At 40.4% G+C, this 19,662-nt stretch overlaps 1 protein-coding gene across 1 annotated transcript in view; it reads left to right on the top strand.

The window, feature by feature from the left end:
* EVL (Enah/Vasp-like) overlaps positions 1 to 19,662 on the top strand; it is a 121,818-nt gene that overhangs the window by 60,964 nt on the left and 41,192 nt on the right. The window lies entirely within an intron of this gene.

Genomic DNA, 19,662 nt, shown 5'->3' with positions numbered 1-19,662 from the left:
CGCTAGGTGTCAGCTACAACTGTTTGCTATTGTAACCCGGCTTTCTGAAAGAAGAGCGTGTGGCTTCTCGGTCCTTTGACAAGGTGCAAAGGCTTAAATTCTGAACATGGGTGGATGTTGTTATATAATATAAATATTATATTGACTGCAATTGAAGTTTGTAGTGAAAGTTACTGTTTGGTGAAATTCTCATTACAATAGCTTGRCAAAGGCCCAAAATACAGGCCTAGTCCTCAGTGGAAACCAGTTTCTGGTTTTCAATATCTGGATTAAGCACTACCCTCAGTTACGTGCTTATGATTTCTCTATAACTGCTGGGCAGGGGGAACAGAAAGCAAGACTCACATTGGGTCTTTTTTTTCTCCTGAGAAAAATACCCCACAGGCTTATTTTTCTTTGAAAACATAGTGATTCAAGGTTTACATCACTAGCTTCCCACCAAGTTTCACTTCAGTGCTCACTGCAGTAGCCCTCTAAAGTATAGCACTAACTGTCCATATGATATCAGCTTGTGAGCCACAAATATCCTTTAAATGGCGATCACGCTTGTCTCCTGACAGCCTTCACAACAAAATGTATCATATTAAAATGTATGTTTGTAGTGCAGGTTTTTTTTTTCTTTTGATATTTCCATTCATGATACTAAGTTGACAAAAGTAAAAGTCATCAAAGAGGAAGAACTGTCCTACGTTCTGTGCTGCGTTCAGAAATACCCAGCACTGRATTCTGACTTTTTCAGCCTGAACCTTTTTGGCTGTAGTTGTGCTATAGCAGGAGACTTGTGGGGGGAATCTGGCTGACGGTTCCTGTTCCTACCTGTACCTGAAGGGTGTTGAGCTCTCTGACTGCTACAGATCTCTAATACCTGATCAGCCGTAGTGGGCCACCTAATGAGACCTCAGAAATTGGTTAAYTGGAGTGTAAATATGGGCCTGATGTATTCATAGGCTTAATTCCTAYGATGAGTTTGGCTTTCTTTCAGAAGCCCTCCAGTTTACATCTTTTTGTTTCTTCTCTCCCCTCAAGCAGTAGGATTTTTGCAGGATTTTGAGATAGTTTCAGTGAGGTGCCTTGCAGAAACATGAGTTTCAAAATGAGAATGKCTTCTGATTTAATCAGAGCTTTTAAGGTCAAGAAACTATCCTAAAGTGGATGTGCGTAAAAATTTTRATTATGGTAGCTATGGCTAACAAAGACCAACAAGTACTTTTAAGATGGTGKTTTTGAGTCCTTGAAAAAGCTGCTAGGTTTCTGAGGAATGTATGAATGGATGACAGTAAATAGTCTTTTGGATTTTATTTTTTTGGTATTCTTCTGTTTTTTAGTACACCAAAGGGCAATAGATGCTTTACAGACATTACATCAGTCCCATGCTGAAGAGCTTCCTTTTTAAATGTATAATTGTCACATAAGCAGACATGAATTGATTCACTCAGATGCCAAAATTTCTTTCTTTCATTTTTAGGAAAAGAAATMTTCTTGCAAACTTTCAGTTTTCAGCAACCCAATTTCTCTCATACATGACGAGTTAAAAGTTTGAAAGATTGCCAGCTTTTCTGTCTCTGTACAGCTGAAGTTGTCAAAAGTTGAAAATTGTTTTTAAGAGTGTTTTAGCACTTGGGTTTTTTTTTTTTCTGGTTCCCTGAAGTAAACTCCCAAAATATTGATTTTTGTCAAAATTTAGTTTTGGAGGTTAAATTTATTTTTTAAATTTTTCTGTTGAAAATTATGAAGTTGATACTAGATTGCAAGAAGATATTTGGCAACACTAGTTGTGTCTAACACTACATATGTTTTAATAGAATAATGTGGTAATTGAAATAGATTTTTTTCTTCGTATTTGTTCTGGACAGGGAGTACTTAGGAGTAACTGACAGTAATTATGTTTATTAGTAATCAAAAATAATATTGGAAACAAAATCATTTCATAATTTTCTTGATTCTAAATATAAAGACTTTCATCTCAAATCTTCTTTCTTGCAGGAATTTTAACTAAAGYTTAATGAGTTGATTTTGACAATATTAATCTTAAATATTTTGGCAATGACCTTTTGACTTGCTAAATTCACAGCTTCTGTTTATCYGGGCTGCTTCGCCTTGCCTCCCTTTTCAGTGAACAGTACGCAAGGCGGGTGAGCAAGGTCAGTGGACGCAGAGCAAACCAGGGAGGCAGTAGATGAATAGCAGCAGAAAGGGCAGGCAGCATTCGTCTCCTCACCCTTTTTTCCCCACGCGTCTGTGTGATGGTAGTGCATGACAGATGTGTGTTCTCCCTCCGGACTTTTACGTCGTCACAAGATTCCCAGGCATTGCAGCGCTCCCACCGCGAGAGCTGGCAGCAGAAGTGCTTAACGTGCATAAGGCATTTGCTCGGATCTGTCCCTGAAACTGCTCTTCTAGGCTCAGGCATATGCTTTTGTGGGCGTGAATTAATGCAAATAGGAATTCACACAAGCATATATGTCCATATATTTTTTCAGGCACACACCCTACTTGCACACTCAGTTCATTTTGCTATCTGCATGTTGCGCTAGGGTTCATTTTGCTTTTGCGGAAGCCATCAGGAAAAAAAAAAGCATTTCTGTCTATGCCTCCATGTATTGAAGTTGCAAAGGTGYTTTTGCAGAGGAATTCTGGCTGTAAGGATTGTATTTCTACACACAATTGTTCTCACACTAAATAAATCCTCAACCAAAAACTGGRAGTTAAACATGTTCCCTCTGGAATATTCATCCTTGGTACAGCATGCCATACATATATAACTCTACAATTTGGGATATGCTATGTGCGTTACTTGAGATTTGCGATTTCTGCTGTTCACTTGCTTTGTATATCCCTGCTAGGACACTACTGTGTTTAGCTGTTGTTAATCTTTCAGCAGTTAGATAAGGATTCTGGCTTCCCTGACTGCTTCTGCCTTCGTGTTACCACCTACTTGTACAGACTAAAATTAATCATGTTAGACTGGAACAGACGATCTGAGAATGCATCATGTGTTCAGCAGACGCAAAGTCAGTGTGCTATACCTAGACTGACATTTGGGGAAATAACTAGTTTTGTTCGCAAAGCAGTGACGTGGGTTTTTTTTGAATGGTTTGTTGAACTGAACTGGAGAGCTAAAAAATGGCAGCAATCCATGTAATTTCTAGGCATCACTGACTTTTTGAATAAATGAGTCACACCRAATTAATGTATAGTTATGAACTAGCATTGAGAAATATTACTGTACTGCCCCGCTTCTTCTCTACCGTGTGYCGGGGGATTGCTGCGTTCGGCACGTTGCCGTAGGGCCCAGCAGCCCCGACTTCCCGTGCATCGCGGGGTCCCTGTGCAGTTGAGGGGAGAAGCGCTTCCAGMGCGCATTTTGGCTCTCCTGAAGACCAAGATCGGCTACTGAGGGCCTGGTCTCTACTGATTATGCTGAGTACTGGCAAAAACTTAATCAAGTGCTTCAGTTAAACGCCTGTGGTAAGTGGGATGGGTCTGATCCTAAATCCTCTGCTAATCTTGGTCACGTGTTGGGGTCATCCTTAGGTAGGGATCCTATCCAGCAGTCTCATGTCCCCAGGTTTGGGAAAGGTGGGATAAAAGTCATAATTTAAACTTGCTGTCTTGTCTAATTTCTGCAGTGGATGAACCAATATGGAGTGGAGTGGAGTGGGTTATCTTTGGTGGGTCCAGAATTCTTGCTGCTTTCATGGGAGCTGTGTGTAGCAGTTCCCATGAGCTTCTACAAATGCAGTTTTAATTCACCTAAGGTTAGGTGAATTAAAGAAGGTCTTATAGTGCAGGGACTGAATAGAGTACTCAGTTCAGTCTAGAGTTTTGGAAGGCTGCTAATGATCGTGTTGGGAACAGTCTAAAATCAGATAAAAATAAAATAAAGATCCAAATTAGTACAGTCCTTCCCTTAGAGTTTGCCCCTTGTCCCACTGAATCACAGTTGTTTACCTGCCAGTCTATTTATATGCCTGATTACTTTCATTTCCTTATGTCTCTTTAATCTGTTCTCCTGTACAATAGAAAATGAAGAATTTGTTCTGCGCCAGCCTACAAAATGAGTGCAAATAATAACTCTGACTTCCTCATTACCAAGCTCTTGCTTAGGRTTGTATAATGATGTCATTTAGTAAGACCATTAATATGACAAATGACTWCCTGTTAAATTGGTTTCTATCATGAGGGTTTACTTTACRAAYTGAAGTCAAGCTTGGCTGCTGGCATCAGTTACCTGATGCAGTGAGTGTCCCTGGCCAGCCTTGGCATCCGCAGCCCAGGGGCTCGTTAGGGACAGGGCAGCACCCCTCCTTGCCCATGCTAGCTGCTGTGGAAGAAGTGCTATGACCTGATCCTGCTCTCAGGCTGTTTGCTATGTAAGGTGTCACGGGTCTGCCTGGGACATGGACAAGGTTCATGTCCTCTAAGGCTTACATGACCAGTGACAGTAAGGTGGGAAAAATCACTGAGCTAAAATGGGCAAGTTCTTCCCTGACATAATTTGGTAGGAATGTCACTGCTGCTGGTGATGAAGTAAGTAGCTCTTACTGCAGAGGTTAATGGAGCCTGTAAACTCAGCACCTCCTCCAGGGAGTGGTTACCCACCTCTGAGAAAGGGAATCAGCCTGTTTTCTTTCATTTCTTGCTCTGGAGAGCTAGCCAAATCACTAGCGATGGGAACAGGCAAAAGGATGGCTTCATGCGTTTCCCTCGTGATTTGCTTGCATGCTTTATGCGTTGTCTTTGCTTCCCTGCTGATCCCTAACAGAGCCTCCGTGTTACGGTCAGAAAAGGTCTAGCAGTGGGTGCACAGGGGRACCAGGGCTTGGCTGTGGGGATTGGCCTGGCCAACTCTGAGGGCCTCTTGGGCTCCCACCGTTTAAAGATTTGGTACCTCTTGGAAAAAGATGGAGAATCTGATATATGCAGCCTGCTGGTAAATGTTAGCCTGTTGTATAATAATTTTTTTCTTTCTTTTTTTTTTTTTTACTTTTCATGTCTTTGTCTTGAAGACTTGGGTAGTTATTGTTGACTTATAATGCAAGAAATCATTTATATTTCTGAATGTATGTTTTTAAATGCTGTATACTGGAAGACTTATTGCTGCCTACATAGAGAGGATTTGCTCTTGGATGTTTAAACTATATGATGCAGTGGTCCACCATGCAGCGGTTCCCGTTTCTGCCTGATCGTTTGAGTGCAGGAGTTTATTTTGACCCCAGCCATGAATCAGTACTCAAGCCAAAGCTGCTCTGGCTGTGCCTTACTTTGAAGGTTTTTCCGTACTGTATTGATTGAGATAGTCCTCAGGTGAGCCCACTGCCCATGTTTCCAAAATAACCAATGCTTCTTCTCCTGGAATTATGGACACTTGCTTTGAAAGAATCTTCTGCCTGCAAAACTGCTGAAGTACCTATTCTCAGGTCAATGTGRATTTTCTAAGATGAGTGTATAGAATTTCTAAAAACCTGGGTGCACTGCACAAGCTAAGTTAAGGGAAAAAATACACGTTAAGAGAAAAAAGTCTGCTTAAAAGTTAATAAAACCATTACAAGGAAAGAGGAAAAGAAGTAGAGTATTAAACAACTTCCTCCCCCCTTGCAACTCACCCAGAAGTGGAAGAACTTGGCCCAGCCAGAAGTAGCAGAGAGGAAAACTGATTCATTTACCAAATTAACCAGTGAWAACTCAAGCTAAATGGAGCACAGATGAACTTCCTCACTTGTGAATAGATAAACTGGGCTTAGAAACTCCTTTCAGCATTAGAACTGTAAATATCATTGCTATTATTTATCTGTCAGGAAGTATCAAATTGTTCTATAATTATTCTGCTGTTGAAAAAAAAAAATGTAGACATCATTTTTTCGATTCATTTCTCCRGTTCCCCCCGTTTCAGGGATCCATGGCAGAAAATGTTCCCCTGCATATTACCAACTTGCCAACTGTTCTTTCCAGGGCAAAGAAGTGCTCTGCTAGTGTTGTGCTCATAAAAACTTGTGATATGTTCCTTGGTGTTCCTTTGCCACYTTCTGCAAGACCTACGCGGAAGAGCGGCAGTGGCAGAGCTGCTGTCGCACATCTAGAAGAAGAAAAGATGCCTGTGCGCTTTGAAGAGCGTGATAAATCTAACGGCTCTCGAGTCTCTTGCTGATGCTTTTGCTGCTTCTGTGCTAAATGAAAACCACTTCAGGAAGGAAACTGTGGGGTGAGAACATTGCTGAGAGAGTTAAGAGAGGCTTAGGCATGTTGAGAAACAAGAATCCTGCTAGTGGGATTCCCGGGCAGCATTACCCTCGAGCCCCTGTCCCAAAACTGATGTTAACTAGTGAAGTTCCCAGAGTTCAGGGGTAAAAGATGCTCTGTGGCTTTTTTTTTTTGCTAGAATCTGATAAATGGCAGGAGACTATATCAGCTTAGGAAAAAAAGTTTTTATCAGAATTCAAGTCCAGTAATTTATGAGTAAGCAGGGTAGGCCATGGAGAAGAAGGAAGTGGGTAAAGGAGTGTTTTTACACTGGATTTTTGACTCCTTACCTCCTGCCTRGGCGCAGAGGCCCAGCGCAAGCTGCAGCCTTGTTTTTCAGGTGATGGGAAAGGCCTCGTTTTGTTCAGAAGCGACTTCTGCATGTTCAGCTGTCACATTCTCTGGTCTGACTCCACAGTCACGGTGAGCAGCGGAGCGTTAAGGTTAACCTGCTCACCAGGGTTTCATAAAGGGCCCAGAGAAGTTGGGTGCTGGGTTCATGCCGTCTCCTTTGAGAACYGCAGCCAGAGTGCTAAGTTGTTTTYTTAATGCATCCCATCTCCAGTTATTTCTAAACTGTTTTGGGGATCCAGARCRCTTTAAACRTCTGAAAYGTATGAGGAACAACTRGCTTTTTTGTGGTGAGAATAGTACTTTTCTCCTTACCTTTTCCATTGCCATACTTTGACATGTTAAGTCTCAGTGGATCTTGTTTTACCCAACAGTAATGGATTATGGGACATTTATTTATTCATTGGACATTCAATTTCTTTCAGTGAAGTTCATTGGAACAGGTTTGTTTTATTTTTTTCAAAAAAAAATCCCGTCATTTTTTGTTCATTTTCTGTCATTTTTAGTGCAAGTGCTTTGATGTTTGGTATTCTAAGGTAGTCCCTAAAATAATGTGACTGTCAGAATAAGAATTGGTTTTATAGGGAAGTTTGTTGTCTTTTTCAGACTCAGAGCAAGGGAGATGGGCTTTAGTTATAAGACCGATGCTCTGCTTTACTCTGTACRTGCTCTGAAATCCCACTCCACTCTTTGGATTGATTTATGTTGTTTTGAAACCAAAATGCTGAGAAGAATATGCTTTGAAATTACTCTCACTAGGAAGAAAGAAAAAACAATGCTGAAAATAAATAATTAAAACATTTTAAATACTGTAGGGAATGCCCTTATCCTTAAAATAAAAAAAGAAAATGACTGGTCAGTATGCTGTGCTAGTAATTATACAGATCTAGATTTGCAAAGGCTGGTAACTAGCCTTTGCTAGGCATGCCTGGCTTGAATCACCAAAAAAGGGTTGATTTTAAGATGGTGCTGTGCTCTGTTAAATGCTATCTATGTTTGGAAAAATAGGCTATAGAACTTCCAAGAGATCATATAGAAAGTGACACTGCCAGTTTTTACATGATTTAAAAGTACCTAAATATGCTTACAGGGGCAATATCATGCTCTGTTCGTTTTGAATCATCTTGAAGAAATGGTATATTCTACTAATTATAATTTTGTCTAAATCCAGTGTTTATCCACAAAAAATCTTTATTTGTTTTATCCTACTCATGGGTAASCTGCACTAATTAAAGGATATTAGCTAATTTATTTGAGCAGTTACCTTGAGATGAGATACAAATATATAAGGGCCTAGATCAATTTTGGTTTATTACTCCTTGAGCTGACAAGAGATTTAGTCCTTTTTTATTTAGTAGATTATATGAATTCCCAACTAAGAGCATTCTTACAAGAGTTTCTCACAATACAGTAATTCTCACACTGCCCTAGCTGCAGACCTGCTYCAAACAAGTAACGACTGTATGACCACAGTCCTACTGGTAACTGGAGCAGAAATGTTGTACAGACTACAGTTTGTTCGGTGTAGTACCCCTGTAGTATGTGAGCTCAGCTGTCTTTGTAGTCAAGAGAAACAGGTACTTTTAGGGTATTTGGTTACCTGTTTTAGATGTGTCTACAGGGACCTCCAGGCAAAATTCTGCCTAGTTTTCTCACTTTTTCTTCAATGACTGTAAAGGATTGCTACTAAGYCCCTTTCTCTGCTATATGACAATTTTGCTGCTGTTCTCTCCCAAACTTGCTAATTGATAATTATTTCTAATTATACTTATAATTAATTTGTAACTATAATAATTTATTGTTAATAAACCAGAGGTTTAATTATTAGGAACCAGAAAAATAATGCATGTAAGCCATATGCTTAGCAGTGCTCCATGGATTTCCCTGGAACAGTTAGTGAGAACTCATAAGAATACGTGTGTGTTGTGTGTGTTCGCATGAGCAGTGCACACCAGATTATCACCTCTCTGGCTGCCATAGCTCTGCAAACAGATGGTCTTTGTGCATGCAAATTTTTGGATTTAATACCAGAAGTGAACCCAGGAAGAAATTCACAAGTATATAGATAGAAGTTAGGAATAAGTTGCTACTTTGAGAGGTTTTTTTTCCACATGTAATCAAAATAAAATTGATAGTTTTGCTTTTTTTTTTTAAACTCTGCTTTCATTACATTCTGTAGCTTATTCTGTGAAAGATGTTCAATAAAATGTGTTGCTGGTCAAACGGATAGCACTTAGGACCACAAAAATGAGCGGTGACACGTGATGGTGCAGTCGGAGAGTTAAGGTACAGCTRTGCAGCCCTCTGACAGTGGACTCAGCTGAGGGGGACGCTGCTCTTGAACTCCAGCCACTGAGCAAATCGCCATATGCTGCCTCTGTCATCGCATGTAGAGGAGCTTCTGCTGCCGGCTGGTAATCCCTTGGGAGCTCAGACAAATTCTGTTAATTGCCTTCTTAAATGACTCTGTGCAGCATCTTGTTTTTCAAAGAGTCAGAGATCYAAAAGTTGTAAGTTGTATGACATTCTGGAAACAAACTCTCAGACCTTTATGGGAATGACTGGTKTAATTTCCCCAGTTAACCCCAGTGAGGAAGTACAACTGAAATGAGATTGATTTAAGTGCACTTTAGCCATCTAAATGTTAGGCATCTGCAATAATTGTATAAGCTTCCTCTATACTCTACTGAGAAAAGATGGCTCRCCTAGAGGTGACTGGGGTGTAATCACAGGCTGCCCCATGCGGGCTTGTACAGTCCCAGGGACGCAGCAGGGAGCAAACCGCAACCGTGATAAAGTGAAACAATCTCTGGCCCTCCCTTTACTTCAGGAAGAARGTAATCTACCGACAGATAGTGTTTTTAGTTCACAGGGTGCGTAGCCTTTGYACTTGTACGTGCACAGCTGCACAGCCGAAGAGAGGAAGGGAAATCAATGGGGTACATGCATTGAAGGGGCATTTAAAAGTCTGCTCCTATTGGAATGATAGAAAAGTCAAGCCCTGCAAGGCAATCACCATCAATCTGATTTACATGAATTGCTTTATCTRTTGGTCTTGATTAGTATTCAGAGTGCTCTGTAAAACATGAATTTTAATTCAGTTTCCTCCACYTCTGATTTCTAGGGACTCCCTCTGGTGGCTAGTGCAGCACCTAAAAACTGCTGCGTACGCACCCATGCCTGTGCAATACAGCGTGGTACTAGGGGCAGCTAACGTGGGCATAGCGGTGTAAGGGAGAAACATTAACTTATTTCATTCCCTAAATGAGAAGATAACAGTAGTAAATTATTGTACTGTTTCTGCTCTATTTTGATGCAAGCATATTCCCTATGCTAAACGAGGGAATCAAGTGCTTACATGAGCCYGATCTTCCAGTACTGACCAAGTTGTACATGATGACCCAGTCTGTGCTCTTCTTAATCTCTTCAAATGCTCACTGAGATGACAGTTTGGTGCCCAGGTAGTTTGGGGCTGGTCCCTTAGCTCTCCGTTCTGGTTGAGCATTGTAGGTGGTGTGGACGCACTGGGCGGTGGATGGTGAGGGTCCTGCCGCATGGCCTTCCCTGGCGAAGGCACGTGTGCGACAAGTGCAGTTTTATGGTGGCTGAGAAGCTCACAAGTGCACAAAGCATCTCCGATTCGGCACTTGCATTAGCAGAGAGAACACACTCTGTTGGTGTAGGTAGAGCGAAGCTGCYCCAGAAATGAAAACCGTGCCCAGTAACATCCTAGAGGACCCACCAGATGTAAGGAAGGGTTAGCAGCGTTAGCCAGAGGCAGACTGTTTTGCTCAGAGTGCTCCAACTATTTTGAGCAATCTTCCTTCCTTCGAGTGGCAAGCATGCCTGTGAACTGTTCCCCAAAAAACAAGAAATGTCTGAAATCTTGCACTAAACAATTGTATAATATTCTGTACCAAATGTAAAGAGCCTGTGGCTTTTGGTAGTGATCAGTTTGAAGGTGAATAGACCTTGTAAATTATCTGTTATCGTTTTCAGTGCGTTGTGTGCTTTTCCTCACCATTCTGTAAATGTCTTTCAAATTTGACTAGGCTTCCACAGTGTCCTATATCAGCAAGGACCACAGCTGATCATATATTACAATTCTTTCTTGCTCTGTGCATCTACGAAACAGTGCTTCCTTTCTTCACTTGTCCCGAAGCAAGCAATAGCTTTAGTTCATCTGCCACCAATGTCTGGTTTAACTGAACAGTTCTGGGCTGTGACTGCCAGGATGGACGATGCTGATTAGAAAATAACCCTGATACGTGTGCTGAGACTGATGCTTTGTAATCAGGCAGGGCGATACAGTAGGCCCTCAGTGAAATGCTGGTGCAGCCTCTCGCCCAGTTACTCAGTGCTTTTCTCTCCCATCTCCAAGACTTTCCTCCTGAGTGCTTTTTTAAGTCTTCTTTTTTCATGTCTGTCTCCCTTTCTCGTTATTGGAGACAGCAGAAAAACATCAGGATTTCCATAGACGTGACCATGAGCTAGTATCTTTTCCTAGTTTAAGCAATGACAGTCCCACAGCAGTCCCTCCTGGTKGGCAAAGGGACACTGAGTGCTCCTGATCCATCACTGCCCTAGTCTGCAGACCCAGTAAGAAGGGGGAGWATGTGTTGGTGGAGGCATTGGTGAAACAACTATTTCTGTGCTAGTGGCATCCTGTCCTAGAAATAATATTTAACTGATCACGTCATTTGCAAAGGTAGGTACTCAAATTGTGGGAGAGTAAGTTCTGTTTCAACCCTACATAGGATGACTGTGATTTTGAGGCCAGTGATTACAGAAGCCTGATGAACCACAAACATTCAGGCAATAGATGCATAGAGGATTATATTTTAATACATAATCAGTAGAGCTATCACACTTGTAGGATGGGGAGATAAGATTATTTCCCTATCTGTGCGTCATTCAGTGTATGAAAGTCCTTTTATTCTGGGCTTATGCAAGGCTCGGGGGACACAAGAAGGAGCCAGAGGAATTATAAATTTCATTTTTTTCTCAGTATCTAGTGGTGTTTGGCAAGCTGAATGCACAGAATGCTGCTGTGAGATAGCTGGCTTAGAGGTGCTTTCCAAAAAGACATCCCTAGTATCAGTGGCAAGAGTTAAACAGGAGACACAGCTGTAAAATTCACTTGCACTGTGGACTTCTGAGCAGGAGACAATACAAGAGACATGACCCTGGTGTAAAGTAGCAATATCAGAATTAGTTATTTGCAGTAGGTGACAATGAGCCACAATTTGTCTTCTGAAAGTCTTTCTTTGTATGATATTGTCTAAGCGAATTAGTAGTAATCATTGTAAATRGCTCTTTGAAAGAAATGCATTATTGTTAAGAAAATGTTGTTAAGAATAAACCCATGGTTGTGTCAGTATTTGCACTGAGTATATGCAGTGACTGCTAAGAAAATTGCCATCTAGTTGCAGACATGTTCTGGGAGACTTGGAAGAAGGAGAGTGCAGTTGTTAGCACCTCTCGATCTGCTAGTCAAATGTCACCTCTCTGAAAGAGTGAAAAGGATGAGAAGGGGTGAGGTGGCAGGGAGCCAAGGGAGTTAGAGTATTAAAAAGAATACTCTTGAGTATTTTGAGAAATGCCTGTATCCCCACAGTTAGGTGTGAAAGGAAGTATAAGGAATGTTTTCGAATCTGTTACTCCTGACTTGTGCAGGTGAAGATCTTCCTCCAGGTTTGTCCAAATTTTTGTCKTTTATGGCTGTAGAATTCAGTTGGTAGGTTCAGACTCTGGGCGCTGAATTAAAATTTGCAGGAGTTGTAACCTGTTAATAAACTCTTCAGGCCAGTATGCCCAGAACGACAGGGGAGGTTTGAGCACATGTGTAGGCGGTKGGTTGTGTGGCTTCTCGCAGTGCTATCGATGCAGTTGTTGCAAGACAAAATTCAGCGTATGGTGTGAGAATGTCTTTGCAGCAGGTGACACAGTGTCAGTTACTGTTCATGTTAGTGAAACGTGCATATTTCTAATGATGTTACTTGGCTTTTCAACCGGAAAAAGAGCATTATTCAGTGTGAACTGAGGAATATCTTTGGCTTTTTCACACCTTTAAAATAATACATGTGGTCATGAGTCATTGAGCTCACCACCTCTGTTGACTGATTGAATTTGCTAAATGTGAATTCCTAGTTTTTATGAAGTACTGCTGCATTTCCCATAGTGTGGCACAGTGGGGAGTAGGAATGCAGGCAGCCAGGTGCCAGGTCTCTTCCTTTACGGGGAGTGGGCTGCTGTGGAGGAGGAGGATGCTGAGAAAATCAAATACTGTTAGAAATGGGCCGATTGTATCCAATTGCATGTGGAGTGCCCAGAAATTGAGAGGACATTCTGTTATGGGGTATTGGTTCAAACACTACTTTGAAAAAGGAAGTTTTTTTTTTTAAAAAAATGTATGTCCTAAAAATGTGTTTCAGAGCTGTGGTTTGGGAGGAAATACATTTATGTGTTCATTCATTAAATTGCCTTTTTTTTTGGCAATAACTACCACAATAACTAGRCGTTTTAGTTTACAGGCTGTGTTTTTCTTGATGGCAAATTTCTGTTTCGTTTTGCTTGTTTATTTGTTTTCTGCACACCATGGGTGACCAGTATTGGCATCCACAATAGAAACGGGTCTGGGCATTAGGATCATTGAGCTCATGTTCCCRTGCATCATTAACAAATACCTACATTTCCCTTCTAAGGTGCTTTACCAGCAAATCCTATTGCTAAATAAAAAAAGAAAACAACTTGAATCAGCAATATGGTGAGACTAAGTGAACTTTGAAGAAAGAAAGAGACTTTTTTTGTAGTGATTTTTGCCAAATCGCTGTGTGCTGCTGATGAGGGAGASGCGGTGGGCCAAGGGGGAGCAGCCCGCGAGGCCCAAGTGCAAAGCAGGTTTCCAGATCTGCTGTGGAGGCAGGAGGCACTGCAATAAATCCGGGTCCTTTTAAGGGCAGCCGCAGAGCTGCTGTCTCGTGGAGATAAGTGAGGAGTCGACCTCTAGTTTTTAAAAGGGAAAAGGCTTGCAAAAGGGGCAAGGGTCCAAAGGAAGGCATGCCTTGTGCTTTCTGCTGGTGATTTTTTTCATCATCTTCCTGATGGCTTTAACATTCAGATTTCAGGGCTGAATCTCGAATAATAAACGTAGCTATGTCGCTCTTTAGGCTATTTGACCTTTGATTCCTTTTCTGCTCTCTGCTGTAGCATTCCTGTAAGCTCAGAGTAACTGCCTGCTTTCGGCTATTACTGCAATGATTTCCCTACTGAYGAGATTGCCCCTGGATGCTCTTCAGTATCTCCTCAGCCTGATGCCCCCRCAAGCCGCCTCCTCTTTGCTTGCCCGAGTTTACTGATATGTCCAGAGACTGCCCAATTAGGGTGCGCTGTATGTATTTCTTGTCTTAGATCATGTTATTTTGCAGATAGATCTTCCAGCACTGCTCTGTTTTTAAGTAATGTTTTCCCTAACACTGCAGATTGTGCAGAGAGGCATAGGCAGATGGCCGCTGAGTTGTGTTGCGGGAGGATCTTTGGTYGGCAAGCTTAAATACGCAAAGTAGGATTTTTATGATGAAGTATTGAAAAACCATTGCAAAAACCTCAACAGTGCAGAAACATGTCCTTGATAGCGCTGTAAAGGTCAGTGTCAGCTCATTTGGCTCATCGTGGCGCGCTGTGTATGCAAGAGCTGCTCAGCGCTCTATTTAATATGGACAGTCAGGTTTTCTCACGCATTTCACATGCTGCTTAYGGTCTTTTTGGTTTCTCTTCAACATCTAAAATTAAAATACAGCTACAGCAACAAGCAAGTTGTGTGTTTGTTTCTTTCCAAGCATTCTTGAAGCTGCTCAGACCTGGGAAGCTTTCGTGGGAGGTATGCGCCAGCTGTTAGGTGGGCCAGTCAGCTGCTATTTTAGCAACCTTATAAAAATGTTTTGAAGGTTCTTTTAACAAGAACCAAAACTTTTTTTCCTAGAAATGCATTAAATCTGATTAAAAGATTGATTTTTTTWAAAAAATATAAATATGTTTCAGTGAAATAAAAATAGAACATTAGACCTTCCTTCAGAAGATAAGRTATATGTTTTTTCATGCTGAAATTACCTTTTCTTCACTTTTTTTTTTTCCAAATAAGCATAATATAAAAAATGTATTTGGTTATCTGGAAGCAAACAACAAAATCCCAGCCTTCCAATTAAAACTAATAAGAAATTCAAGCTAAACATCCATCTTGTTTTCCCTTTTTTATGTTCACAATCAAGGTAGATTACAAAAAAAATGAAAAGAACTGTTTTATTTGAAAAGTTAAACATTTTTAAAGAAAAGATGTGTTTTAACTTTAATTTAAAAAGCATAACTTTCYGTGGAAATGCAGGTAGCTTTAAAATAAAAGATTGAAATTCAAACCAAAATTTTTACCTGCAAATTCTTTTTTCACTGCTGCAGTAGGAGCAGTGTAATGCAGGGATATTTCCTGGTCAGTAGTATCTTCAGTTATTGGATTTCACATTGTTTATATTATGGATTRTTTTCAGTGCTAAGATTCATTTAGGGCTAACATGAGAACAGTAATTATATAAACAAATTTTCCAAACAAGCATATTGTCAGCTTTCACACTACATAATTTAAAACAGTATTTACATTAGAAATGAATGTGGTAGGGTTTTTTTGATCATACAAAATAATTCTGAATGTGGCCTCTTTTTTCATCTGCTGTGTTGTGCTTTTGAGGAGAARCATTTAATATTTGGTAATACTAAATTAATCTGTTGTTTAAGTAAAATCAGCAAGACTGTGAACAGGAAAAAGCCAAATAAGGCAGCTGACTTTCAGTGTAATATTATCAGATGAAAGTGCCTCTCCCGTATGTTAATATCCTTTTGCATTTGGAGCAGATATAAAAACAGATATCGCATTGTATGTGCGAACAATGTACCGTGTTCACATAGGTTTTTATTTCCAAAGAGGTGAAGGTCACGGTAGCTCAAAAGGAAGTAAAGTTTACAGTCCTTCAGACGGAGGGGGAACGTCTTTCCTCCGTGGTTCGCTCGGGTAATTGCACTCGATGTGCTCTGCCATCCCAGCTGGCCAGGCTCTTGCAGCCTCCTGTTAKCCTGCCCATAATCTCCATCTTCATCAGTGTGGAAAAAGAGCATTGAGGTGTGTCTCTTGCTCTTCCTCACTCCTTCCTACTCTGGTTTCTCCCTTATTTTTTTTTTTTTTTTTTTACCCCCTCTTGCTCCTCATTCGGCCCCATCTCCCACGGGTAGAGTTTCCTGAGGAAGTATTTTGAGGAAACTTTTAATGCATTCTTGTGCAACGCTTCATTAAGGAAGCCAAATTTCTGTGAAGGAAGTGAATTTCCAGGTCTTGCATTTCACATGGAAAAGAATGATTAAATCATGAAAATAATTTTCAGCTGGAGGGTAATGGAGTGTACAGCCAATAGAAAACAGGCATCACATTATTTCAAGGAAAGTTTAGCTTTCACTGGTAAATTTGCTAGTTAGAAAAKGAAAAAAATATCACCAAATGTGAGTGACTGTAGGGTATATAAACGTGGCTGAGGGGATTTTTGAATGTGAGCTGATGGCAGTAAAAGATTATTGTGACCCTGCTGCTTAACAAGATCCAGATTTAAATTGTCAATGTATCACTTTTCCACAATATTACAAATCTGTTCTCCCAAAACTTACTTCATGTGTTATTAATGTCTGTTTTGACAGTTTTTCATCTCAGCTAAGGTTATTGATTAAAAATAGAAGAAAAGTCTTAAAGCTATCTCATGACTCAATTATTTTTCTGGATTGATCTTGCCAGGTCAGATAACTTTTTGTTTCCTTGCTATATATTATCTTAGGAGGAGGTATGCTAGAATGACTGCTTAGAAGAAGGGTGTATCAAGTGAGCTGTCACCAAATATTGAGGAAAAATGAATATTGAGCTGGGAAGCCAAATAGACAGAGCAGAAACCTCATTGTGGTTATTCTGTCTTTCAGTGCAGCACAGCACCTATCTAGAATGAAAAAGGATTTTATGGAATTGTTCATGACAAGATTGCAAAAGATAGTGTGTTTTTTAAAAAATTCTTTAGTGGGGGAAATTCAAAAACAAAGGCATTTTGACAAAAAATATTGACATGTTGGAAAAAGTGAAAATTTTAAACTAATTATTAAATAGAAAATATTCTCTTATCTCTAGTAATATGTTGTAAAAATAGAGCATTTCTAACAGAAGACAAATATCTGGTGGCCATGATGTCCCTTTGGTTAAAAGGGCTTCATCACAATTGGTTTAATACTAGATGTTACAATTTCCTCTCTATTTATGATTTGAACTTTTTATTACTTCAGCCTAAATGATAAAAAAAGTAAATAAATCTCCAGTCAGTGTCAGCTGCTGCAGACTGAAAGGTTCCAGTTCAGCTCGTGGTTCAGAAAATGTCTTCACAGTTGGACAGCAAAATTGTTTTGCTAATGCAGCTTAAGGGTGAATAAACTCTTCACATCTCACCAACTAGCTTGGTATTGCTGCAGAGGACATTGGATCCAAGCCAGAGGTTTTGCAAAAGAGCTTCTATTTGTCGTTTTTGCTTGTGATACTGCTATAAAGCCCTTGACTGCTATTCTGTGCTCATATGTTTACTTATGGCTTGACAGAAACTTTTTTTTTTTAACTTTCAAGAGCTAAAACTCTTGCAAATTAGTATTTAACATGGTTTTGATAATTAAAACTAATAAACATTATCAATCATATTGCAATTTTAAGTTTTGCTTAGCAGATGCCAGATACCAAGTGGCAGTTTGGACAAGACCAAGAGAGGCTGCGGTTTTTCAGGTGGATGAGAGATGTGGACAAGGGCTCATTTGTGTCATGCTTCTGCAGACTTATCTCCTGGTTCAGCCTCTCTGGAGCCTCCTGATCTGATTTTCCCCCTCTTTCCTTGAGGGTTTCATATCCCACAGGATGTCCCTGGTTGCAGTAGCATTCACCCAGCTGGTGCTTAGCTGCCAGCTTCTTCCCAGCATCTGATTTGGATGCTATGTCTCCTACAGAAATCAATCCACAGGACTGATCAATGTCTCTTCACATTGCCACTTGGGAATGCAGGATGCTCAGCAGGATCAAGACAGACAGGAAAATATAGGTCTTTTAAATTTATTCTCCAACTGTAAAGCRTGGTGTTTTTGCTTATTTCTTTTTTCTCAAAAGATACAAACAGAAGAAATAGCATGTTTTAGCAATGAGAATTGGCTGGTGATTTGATGTACCAGCTTAGAAGTTAGTAGGATAAGGTTGTGCTTTGTAATTGCTTTATAAGAACGCTGTAAAGAATATTTTGATATTCTTGTAGCAACCATGCAGCAGATCTACTATGGAGATCTATACTGTTTTCTCTCCTTAGACTCGATGAAGGAACATTTGCTTCTGTGAGGTCATTTACAGTGAACTCAGTAATGTGTTGGTCACGTGCATGTAACGTGTTACAGGATGGAGCTACTAGCAGCTGAGGGGGTTAGCAGAGGGATGTGGCACTCTTGTTTGCTCGTTCTTTTCCCTTTGTTTCCACCTTAAAATTTCAGTCCAGGCAAAAGTTCAGCTCGAAAGTGAGATAGTTCCTCTTGCAGAGCTGATTTCAGAAGTACTGAGCGGTTCAGTTCTTCATGCTGTCACTGCCAGTTAAAAGCACTCAGCATTTTTCAAAACCCAGGTTTTGAAAACCTCTGCCTTTCCAAGAGCCTACAAGTAACACYGTCCGTCTGGTTCTCACTGTATGTGTGTGCATATCCCAAAAGCTGTTTCTGATAGTCTAAGAGGAGGTGCCAGAGTCTGCCTGCCTTGTGGATGATCCTAGTTTCTCAGTATTCTACCTGTTTGTTTGGTTTTTTTTTTTAATATATATTTTTATCTTTATGGAAAACATAGCTAAGGCGCATTGGCCAGTCAGGCAATAGAAATGTATGCAGCCTCTACAAAATCAAATCTTTTCAATGAGAAAATGGGCTTTGGTTTCCAGGCTATCAGTTTGGTTGTTCTACAAGAACTAGATATTTTGGAGAAAATTAAAATACTTAACAAGACTTATTAACCTGCTAGTATTTATGTGAATTCAAATTCTTTATCTGGGGGGAAGAGGAGTATTAGTTCATTTTCAATGTACTTGATATTGAATGATCCCTTATGAACCAAAATAACCTAAAGAATAAAAGCAGATCTTTTCCTCTCTTTCATTTGCGTCCCTCTTTAGGACAGTAAGAGACTACAGGTGGAGAAGTCYCAGAAAACACTTTGTAAATCTGCACAGAAGCAACATAATGTCTTTAAAATATCCATAATCTGAAAATTAATTATTTTCAGCTGTATAAARTGGAAAAACAATATAACGGTGCTTTCATGTCTGCTGTTAAAAAGCATCACTGCAAAGGTTATCACCCCTGCCCAGGTCTGGGGTAGCAGCTGAGTGTGAGCTTAACCATATCACTGTAGTTGTCCTATGGGACYGCTCAGATGTTGATGTTTAAGCACATGCTCAACTGCTTGTTGTAGCAGGATTCATGTGGCGTTGTAGTACCACAGTGTGCTGTGTACAAAGAGCGATGTGTTGGTGTCGGGAGACTTGAGAAGACTCAGTGTGCTACCAKTTTTTTCCTGAGTTTCCTAAAGCCCAGGAGGCCGGGAGGAAACAGCCTTGGAAACCACAGCAAGTCTCCAGCAAGTCCATACAGCACCTTCTTGCCACAGTTCAGTGAACAGTTCACAAGGAAGAAGCATTTTATGAAAGTGTTTCATTTAGGGTGAAATTGTAGCCTCAGCGGAGGTGCAGCATTATTTAAGAGTGTGTAATCTGTGGCAGAGGGAGATCATCATCATCATGGGAACCTTTGTTTTGATGTTTCCTTGTCATTCATTATTTCTTATCATTCCCATCTTCAGCAGAACATACCATTTTTTATTCTCGAAGACCACACATGCCAGCATGCCAGCTGTAAGTARTGTATTTAGCCATCCAGAAGAAAGACAGGAAGGAAAGATGCCCTTTTGATAGTACCCCAAGATCCCTCKCC

The sequence above is a fragment of the Rhea americana genome, unplaced genomic scaffold (assembly GCF_003343005.1).
Source record: "Rhea americana isolate MKP2758 unplaced genomic scaffold, rheAme1 scaffold_5, whole genome shotgun sequence".
NCBI classification, from domain to species: Eukaryota; Metazoa; Chordata; class Aves; order Rheiformes; family Rheidae; genus Rhea; species Rhea americana.
Note: the sequence above shows the minus strand (reverse complement) of the source record. Positions and strands in the feature narration are given on the sequence as shown.